The following is a 9,956-nucleotide window of genomic DNA, read 5'->3' as shown; positions in this document are numbered from 1 at the left end:
TTGATCCTTATTGCATTTTGATTTTTCCTTATTATTAAAAATCCAAAAATATTTTTAATTTGTGTCTTTTCAAGTCAATAATACAGAGAATTGAAGATTCAGAACATACAGCAGAGGAATTGCACAGAAAAAGCTGGGCGTTCAAAACGCCCAGTGAAGAAGGACAGACTGGCGTTTAAACGCCAGCCAGGGTACCTGGTTGGGCGTTTAACGCCCAAAAGGGTATAGTTTTGGGCGTTAAACGCCAGAATGTGCACCATTCTGGGCGTTTAACGCCAGGATGGCTAAAAGGGGAAGATTTTGTTTTCAAATCAAATTTTTTTTAAGTTTCCAAAATCTTTTCAAAATCAAATCTTTTTCAAATCAATTTTTCAATCAAATCTTTTTCAAAATCAATTTCTTTCCATTTTTAAAGATACTTACTATCAATTAATGATTTGATTCAACATTTCAAGTATGTTACCTTTTCTGTTGAGAAAGGTTTAATGTTTGAATCATATCTTTTCTTGTTAGTCAAGTCTTTAATTTTCAAAATCAAATCTTTTTAAAATGTTTTTCAAATCATATCTTCTCAATCACATTTTTTTTTAAAAACCAATCATATCTTCTTAACCACATCTTTTTCAAAATAGTTTTCAATCAAATCCTTTTGATTTCTTATTTCAAAATCTTTTTCAAAAATCACTTGATTTCTTTTCCATTTTCATTTTCGAAAATTAAGTAATGTTTTTCAAAAATGTTTTCAAAATTTCTTTCACTTAATTTTCGAAAATCACTTCCCTCCTTCTCACATCCTTCTATTTATGGACTAACACTATCCCTTAATGCAAAATTCGAACTCCATCTCCTTTGATAAGTTCGAATTTTCTACTTCTATCTTCTACTCTTCTTGTTCTCTGACACTTCAAGGAATCTCTATACTGTGACATAGAGGATTCCACATTCTCTTGTTCTCTTCTCTTTCTTTTGAGCAGGAGCAAAAACAAAAGCATTCTTGTTGAGGCTGACCCTGAACCTGAAAGGACCTTGAAGAGAAAGCTAAGAGAAGCCAAAGCACAACTCTCTTTAGAGGACCTGACCGAATTCTTCAAAGAAGAAGAACACATGGCAGCCGAAAACAACAACAATGCCAACAATGCAAGGAAGGTGCTGGGTGACTTTACTGCACCTACTCCCGACTTCTATGGGAGAAGCATCTCTATCCCTGCCATTGGAGCAAACAACTTTGAGCTTAAGCCTCAATTAGTTTCTCTAATGCAACAGAATTGCAAGTTCCATGGACTTCCATTGGAAGATCCTCATCAGTTTTTAGCTGAGTTCTTGCAAATCTGTGACACTGTTAAGACTAATGGGGTTGACCCTGAGGTCTACAGACTAATGCTATTCCCTTTTGCTATAAGAGACAGAGCTAGAACATGGTTGGACTCTCAACCTAAAGAAAGCCTGGACTCTTGGGAAAAGCTAGTCAATGCCTTCTTGGCAAAGTTCTTTCCACCTCAAAAATTGAGTAAGCTTAGAGTGGAAGTCCAAACCTTCAGACAGAAGGAAGGAGAATCCCTCTATGAAGCTTGGGAAAGATACAAACAATTAATCAGAAAGTGTCCCACTGATATGCTTTCTGAATGGAGCATCATAGGTATTTTCTATGATGGTCTCTCTGAACTGTCCAAGATGTCTTTGGATAGCTCTGCTGGAGGATCTCTTCATCTGAAGAAGATGCCTACTGAGGCTCAAGAACTGATTGAAATGGTTGCAAATAACCAATTCATGTACACTTCTGAAAGAAATCCTGTGAACAATGGGACTAGTCAGAAGAAAGGAGTTCTTGAGATTGACACTCTGAATGCCATATTGGCTCAGAACAAAATATTGACTCAACAAGTCAATATGATTTCTCAAAGTCTGTCTGGAATGCAAAATGCACCAAGCAGTACTAAGGAAGCTTCATCTGAGGAAGAAGCTTATGATCCTGAGAACCCTTCAATAGAAGAGGTGAATTACATGGGAGAACCCTATGGAAACACCTATAATCCTTCATGGAGGAATCATCCAAATCTTTCATGGAAGGATCAACAGAGACCTCAACAAGGTTTCAATAACAATAATGGTGGAAGAAACAGGTTTAGCAATAGCAAGCCTTTTCCATCATCTTCTCAGCAACAGACAGAGAGTTCTAAGCAGAACACCTCTGACTTAGCAACCATGGTCTCTGATCTGATCAAAACCACTCAAAGTTTCATGACTGAAACGAGGTCCTCCATTAGGAATTTGGAAGGACAAGTGGGTCAGCTGAGAAAGAAAATTACTGAACTCCCTCCTAGTACTCTCCCAAGCAATACAGAAGAAAATCCAAAAGGAGAGTGCAAGGCCATCAACATGGCCGAATTCTGGGAGGAAGAAGAAGCAGTGAACGCCACTGAGGAAGACCTCACTGGACGTCCACTGGCCTCCAATGAGTTCCCCAATGAGGAACCATGGGAATCTGAGGCTCAAACTGAGACCATAGAGATTCCATTGAACTTACTTCTGCCATTCATGAGCTCTGATGAGTATTCTTCCTCTGAAGAGGATGAGTATGTCACTGAAGAGCAAGTTGCTAAATACCTTGGAGCAATCATGAAGCTAAATGACAAGTTATTTGGAAATGAGCCTTGGGAGGATGAACCCCCTTTGCTCACCAAAGAACTGGATGACTTGTCTAGGCAGAAACTGCCTCAAAAGAGGCAAGATCCTGGGAAGTTTTCTATACCTTGTACCATAGGCACCATGACCTTCAAGAAGGCCTTGTGTGACTTAGGGTCAAGTGTAAACCTCATGCCCCTCTCTGTAATGGAGAAATTAGGGATCTTTGAGGTGCAAGCTGCAAAAATCTCACTAGAGATGGCAGACAACTCAAGAAAACAAGCCTATGGACTTGTAGAGGATGTTCTGGTCAAAGTTGAAGACCATTACATCCCTACTGATTTCATAGTCCTAGAGACTGGGAAGTGCATGGATGAATCCATCATCCTTGGCAGACCCTTCCTAGCCACAGCAAAGGCTGTGATTGATGTTGATAGAGGAGAGTTGATCATTCAAGTGAATGAAGAATCCTTGGTGTTTAAGGCCCAAGGATATCCCTCTGTCATCATGGAGAGGAAGCATGAAGAGCTTCTCTCAAAACAGAGCCAAACAGAGCCCCCACAGTCAAACTCTAAGTTTGGTGTTGGGAGGCCACAACCAAACTCTAAGTTTGGTGTTGAACCCCCACATTCAAACTCTAAGTTTGGTGTTGGGAGGTTCCAACACGGTTCTGAGTATCTGTGAGGCTCCATGAGAGTCCTCTGTCAAGCTAATGACAATAAAGAAGCGCTTGTTGGGAGGCAACCCAATGTTTTATAATTAACTAATTTCTTTTGTTATTTTATGTCTTTTGTAGGTTGATGATCATAAGAAGTCACAAAATCCATGAAAAAAGCAAAAACAGAATGAAAAACAGGAAGAAAAACAGCACACCCTGGAGGACGCACCCACTGGCGTTTAAACGCCAGTGAGGTTAGCTGGTGGGCGTTTAACGCCCAGTCTGGCACCATTCTGGGCGTTTAACGCCAGAAAGGGGCACCAGACTGGCGTTAAACGCCAGAAAGGGGCAAGATGCTGGCGTTAAACGCCAGAAATGGGCACCAGCCCGGCGTTTAACACTAGAAATGGCACAAAACATGATTTTGCTTGCCATTTGGTGCAGGGATGACTTTTCCTTGACACCTCAGGATCTGTGGACCCCACAGGATCCCCACCTACCCTACCACTCTCTCTCTTCTTCACCAATCACCTCAACACCTCTTCCCCAAAAACCCCTCACCTATCAAATCCCATCATTCTCTTCACCACTCATATCCATCCTTCATAAAACCCCACCTACCTCACCATTCAAATTCAAACCACTTTCCCACCCAAACCCACCCTCAAATGGCCGAACATCTCTCTCCCCCTCTCCTATATAAACCCTCCTTCACTCCTTCATTTTCACACACCTTAAACACTACTTCTTCTCCCTTTTGGCCGAACACAAAGCCCTCGCCATCTCCTCCATTTCTTCTTCTTCTACTCTCTTCTTTCTTCTTTTGCTCGAGGACGAGCAAACATTTTAAGTTTGGTGTGGTAAAAGCATTGCTTTTTGTTTTTCCATAACCATTTATGGCATCCAAGGCCGGAGAAACCTCTAGAAAGAGGAAAGGGAATGCAAAAGCTTCCACCTCCGAGTCATGGGAGATGAAGAGATTCATCTCAAGGGTGCATCAAGACCATTTCTATGAAGTTGTGGCCTTGAAGAAGGTGATCCCCGAGGTCCCTTTTTCACTCAAAAAGGGTGAATATCTGGAGATCCGACATGAGATCCGAAGAAGAGGTTGGGAAGTCCTTACCAACCCCATTCAACAAGTCGGAATCTTGATGGTTCAAGAGTTCTATGCCAATGCATGGATCACCAAGAACCATGACCAAAGTGTGAACCCGAATCCAAAGAATTATCTTACTATGGTTCGGGGGAAATACTTGGATTTTAGTCCGGAAAGTGTGAGGGTGGCGTTCAACTTGCCTATGATGCAAGGAGATGAACATCCTTACACTAGAAGGGTCAACTTTGATCAAAGGTTGGACCAAGCCCATCACTAAGAAGAGGATGGAGCACACAAGAGACCCCACTCATCATGAGATCCCTGAGATACCTCAAGGGATGCACTTTCCTCCACAAAACTATTGGGAGCAACTAAACACCTCCCTCGGAGAATTGAGTTCCAACATGGGACAACTAAGGGTGGAGCATCAAGAACACTCCATCATCCTCCATGAAATTAGAGAAGATCAAAGAATCATGAGAGAGGAGCAACAAAGACAAGGAAAAGACATTGAGGAGCTCAAGCACTCCATAGGATCTTCAAGAGCAAGAAAGAGCCGCCATCACTAAGGTGGACCCGTTCTTTGATTTCCTTGTTCTTTATTCTTCTGTTTTTCGAATTTTTATGCTTATGTGTATCCATGTTTGTGTCTTGTGATCATTAGTGTCTTAGTGTCTATGCTTTAAAGTTATGAATGTCCTATGAATCCATCACCTTTCTTAAATAAAAATGTGCTTGATTGATAAAAGAAAGAATTGCATGAATTTTGAATTTTATAACAGTTTAATTATTTTGATGTGGTGGCAATACTTTTGTTCTCTGAATGTATGCTTAAACAGTGCATATGTCTTTTGAATTTGTGGTTCATGAATGTTGGCTCTTGAAAGAATGATGAAAAAGGAGACATGTTACTGAGGATCTGAAAAATCATAAAAATGATTCTTGAAGCAAGAAAAAGCATTTCTATTCAAAAAAAAAAAAATCGAAAAAAAAGAGAAAAAGAAAAAAAATATATAGAGAAATAAGAGTTGTGATCCAAGGCAAATAAGAGTGTGCTTAAGAACCCTGGACACCTCTAATTGGGGACTTTAGCAAAGCTGAGTCACAATCTGAAAAGGTTCACCCAATTATGTGTCTGTGGCATGTATGTATCCGGTGGTAATACTGGAAGACAGAGTGCTTTGGGCCACAGCCAAGACTCAATAAGTAGCTTTGTTCAAGAATCATCATACTTTACTAGGAGAATCATTAACACTATCTGGATTCTAAGTTCCTAAAGAAGCCAATCATTCTGAGTTTCAAAGGATAGAGTGAGATGCCAAAACTGTTCAGAGGGAAAAAGCTAAAAGCCCCGCTCATCTAATTAATACTGATCTTCATAGATGTTTTTGGAATTCATTGCATATTCTCTTCTTTTTATCTTATTTGATTTTCAGTTGCTTGAGGACAAGCAACAATTTAAGTTTGGTGTTGTGATGAGCGGATAATTTGTATGCTTTTTGGCATTGTTTTTAGTATGTTTTTGGTATGATATAGTTAGTTTTTAGTATATTTTTATTAGTTTTTAGTTAAAATTCACTTTTCTGGACTTTACTATGAGTTTGTGTGTTTTTCTGTGATTTCAGGTATTTTCTGGCTGAAATTGAGGGACCTGAGCAAAAATCTGATTCAGAGGCTAAAAAGGACTGCAGATGCTGTTGGATTCTGACCTCCCTGCACTCGAAGTGGATTTTCTGGAGCTACAGAAGCCCAATTGAGGCGCTCTCAACGGCGTTGGAAGGTAGACATCCTGGGCTTTCCAGCAATATATGATAGTCCATACTTTGCCCAAGATTTGATGACCCAAACCGGCGTTCAAAGTCACCCTCAGAAATTCCAGCGTTAAACGCCGGAACTGGCACCCAAATGGGAGTTAAACGCCCAAATTGGCATAAAAGCTGGCGTTTAACTCCAAGAAGAGTCTCTACACGAAAATGCTTCATTGCTCAGCCCAAGCACACACCAAGTGGGCCCGGAAGTGGATTTTTATGTCTTTTACTCATCTCTGTACACCCTAGGCTACTAGTTTTCTATAAGTAGGACCTTTTACTATTGTATTGATATATCGGGGTAGTTATCCTTGTTTTGATGCTATCTTAGATCATTGGGAGGCTGGCCATTCGGCCATGCCTAGACCTTATGCTTATGTATTTTCAACGGTGGAGTTTCTACACACCATAGATTAAGGTGTGGAGCTCTGCTGTACCTCGAGTATTAATGCAATTACTATTGTTCTTCCATTCAATTCCGCTTGTTCTTGTTCTAAGATATCACTTGTTCTTCAACTTGATGAATGTGATGATCCGTGACACTCATCATCATTCTCACCCATGAACAAGGTGACTGACAACCACTTTTGTTCTACAAGCAATCAAGGCTTTAGTGAATATCTCTTGGATTACTGATTGCACGATGCATGGTTGATCGCCTGACAACTGAGTGCTCGTCTGACAAACGAGCCAACCATTCCGTGAGATCAAAGTCTTCGTGGTATAGGCAAGAACTAATGGCGGCATTCAAGAGAATCCGGAAGGTCTAACCTTGTCTGTGGTATTCTGAGTAGGATTCAATGATTGAATGACTGTGACGTGCTTCAAACTCCTGAAGGCGGGGCGTTAGTGACAGACGCAAAAGAATCACTGGATTCTATTCCGGCCTGATTGAGAACCGACAGATGAATTCCACGTGCTGTGACAGAGCATATGCAATCGTTTTCACTGAGAGGATGGGAGGTAGCCACTGACAATGGTGAAACCCTACACAAGCTTGCCATGAAAAGGAATAAGAAGGATTGGATGAAGACAGTAGGAAAGCAGAGAGACGGAAGGGAAGGCATCTTCATGCGCTTATCTGAAGTTCCTACCAATGAATTACATAAGTATCTCTATCTTTACCTTTTTGTTATTTTCGTTCATCACCATTACCATCTGAGTTTGCCTGACTAAGATTTACAAGATGACCATAGCTTGCTTCAATACTAACAATCTCCGTGGGATCGACCCTTACTCGCGTAAGGTTTATTACTTGGATGACCCAGTGCACTTGCTGGTTAGTTGTGCGAAGTTGTGTAATGCCATGGTATTGAACACCAGGTTTTTGGGGTTCATGACCGGGGATTATGAGAGTTGTGAAAAAGTATTGTTCACAATTTCACGCACCAAGTTTTTGGCGCCGTTGCCGGGGATTGTTCAAGTTTTGAGCAAGCTTTTGGTAACATCAGTGCCAAGATCCGGCAACAACACCAAGTTTTTGGCGTTATTGCCAGGGATTGTTCAAGTTTGGACAACTGACGGTTCATCTTGTTGCTTAGATTAGGTATTTATTTTTTTTCGAAATTCTTGAAGATGAATTCTAGAGTTTCATGATGATTTGTTGAAATCTGGCTGGCTGAGAAGCCATGTCTAATCTCATTGGACCGAGGTTTCAACTTATCACCACAAGAGCTTGTTGATTCTTTATCAATCTTGCTTTTGGAGTAGTGATCTGCTAAGGCTTGGCTGGCCTTTGGCCATGTCTAGTGTTTTGGACCGAAGCTTTCTTTGAGAGCTTGGCTGGCTGTGAAGCCATGTCTAATTCCTGGACCGGAGTCTTAGACTAGCATTGCACTGATTCCTGGAATTCTCATTAAGAATTTTGATACTTTTTCCACTTAATTTTCGAAAAACACAAAAAAATTCAAAAAAGTCATAAAATCCAAAAATATTGTATGTTTCTTGTTTGAGTCTAGTGTTTCATTTTAAGTTTGGTGTCAATTGCATGCATTCATTCATGTGTATTAAGGATTCTCAAGTAATTCTTGATAATTTTCGTGCTCTGATCTTTGAATTCTATTGACTTGAGTGTTTTGTGTGTCTCATATGCATTTTCATCCTGTTAGTGTCAGTAGTATACAAACTGCTAAGTTTGGTGTCTTGCATGCATTGTTATTTGATTCTTGTTGCATTTTGATTTTTCCTTATTATTAAAAATCCAAAAATATTTTTAATTTGTGTCTTCTCAAGTCAATAATACAGAGAATTGAAGATTCAGAACATACAGCAGAGGAATTGCACAGAAAAAGCTGGGCGTTCAAAACGCCCAGTGAAGAAGGACAGACTGGCGTTTAAACGCCAGCCAGGGTACCTGGTTGGGCGTTTAACGCCCAAAAGGGTAGCATTTTGGGCGTTAAACGCCAGAATGTGCACCATTCTGGGCGTTTAACGCCAGGATGGCTAGAAGGGAAGATTTTGTTTTCAAATCAAATTTTTTTTTCTAAGTTTTCAAAATCTTTTCAAAATCAAATCTCTTTCAAATCAAATTTTCAATCAAATCTTTTTCAAAACCAATTTCTTTCCATTTTTAAAGATACTTACTACCAATTAATGATTTGATTCAACATTTCAAGTATGTTGCCTTTTCTGTTGAGAAAGGTTTAATGTTTGAATCATATCTTTTCTTGTTAGTCAAGTTTTTAATTTTCAAAATCAAATCTTTTTAAAATGTTTTTTCAAATCATATCTTCTCAATCACATCTTTTTAAAACCAATCATATCTTCTTAACCACATCTTTTTCAAAATAGTTTTCAATCAAATCTTTTTGATTTCTAATTTCAAAATCTTTTTCAAAAATCACTTGAGTTCTTTTCCATTTTCATTTTCCAAAATTAAGTAATGTTTTTCAAAAAAAAAATGTTTTCAAATTTTCTACTTAATTTTCAAAAATCACTTCCCTCCTTCTCACATCCTTCTATTTATGGACTAACACTATCCCTTAATGCAAAATTCGAACTCCATCCCCTTTGATAAGTTCGAATTTTCTACTTCTGTCTTCTACTCTTCTTTTCCTCTGACACTTCAAGGAATCTCTATACTGTGACATAGAGGATTCCACATTTTCTTGTTCTCTTCTCTTTCTTATGAGCAGGAGCAAAGACAAAGGCATTCTTGTTGAGGCTGATCCTGAACCTGAAAGGACCTTGAAGAGAAAGCTAAGAGAAGCAAAAGCACAACTCTCTTTAGAGCACCTAACCGAATTCTTCAAAGAAGAAGAACACATGGCAGCCGAAAACAACAACAATGCCAACAATGCAAGGAAGGTGCTGGGTGACTTTACTGCACCTACTCCTGACTTCTATGGGAGAAGCATCTCTATCCCTGCCATTGGAGCAAACAACTTTGAGCTTAAGCCTCAATTAGTTTCTCTAATGCAACAGAATTGCAAGTTCCATGGACTTCCATTGGAAGATCCTCATCAGTTTTTAGCTGAATTCTTGCAAATCTGTGACACTGTCAAGACTAATGGGGTTGACCCTGAGGTCTACAGACTAATGCTATTCCCTTTTGCTGTAAGAGACAAGCTAGAACATGGTTGGACTCTCAACCTAAAGAAAGCCTGGACTCTTGGGAAAAGCTAGTCAATGCTTCTTGGCAAAGTTTTTCCACCTCAAAAATTGAGTAAGCTTAGAGTGGAAGTCCAACCTTCAGACAGAAGGAAGGAGAATCCCTCTATGAAGCTTGGGAAAGATACAAACAATTAATCAGAAAGTGTCCTCTGATATGCTT

General features: G+C 39.7%; 2 non-coding genes across 2 annotated transcripts; both read right to left on the bottom strand.

Annotated features, from left to right (window-relative positions):
* Positions 1-1,509: 1,509 nt before the first annotated feature.
* Positions 1,510-1,617, bottom strand: LOC112700453 (small nucleolar RNA R71). The gene has a single exon (XR_003153361.1). It is a non-coding gene; the product is annotated as a small nucleolar RNA R71 (small nucleolar RNA).
* An 8,233-nt stretch (positions 1,618-9,850) lies between these two features.
* Positions 9,851-9,956, bottom strand: LOC112700122 (small nucleolar RNA R71). Its single transcript, XR_003153041.1, has one exon. It is a non-coding gene; the product is annotated as a small nucleolar RNA R71 (small nucleolar RNA).

This window comes from Arachis hypogaea, chromosome 6 (genome assembly GCF_003086295.3).
Source record: "Arachis hypogaea cultivar Tifrunner chromosome 6, arahy.Tifrunner.gnm2.J5K5, whole genome shotgun sequence".
NCBI lineage: Eukaryota > Viridiplantae > Streptophyta > Magnoliopsida > Fabales > Fabaceae > Arachis > Arachis hypogaea.
This window is presented reverse-complemented; position numbering and strand designations above follow the sequence as displayed.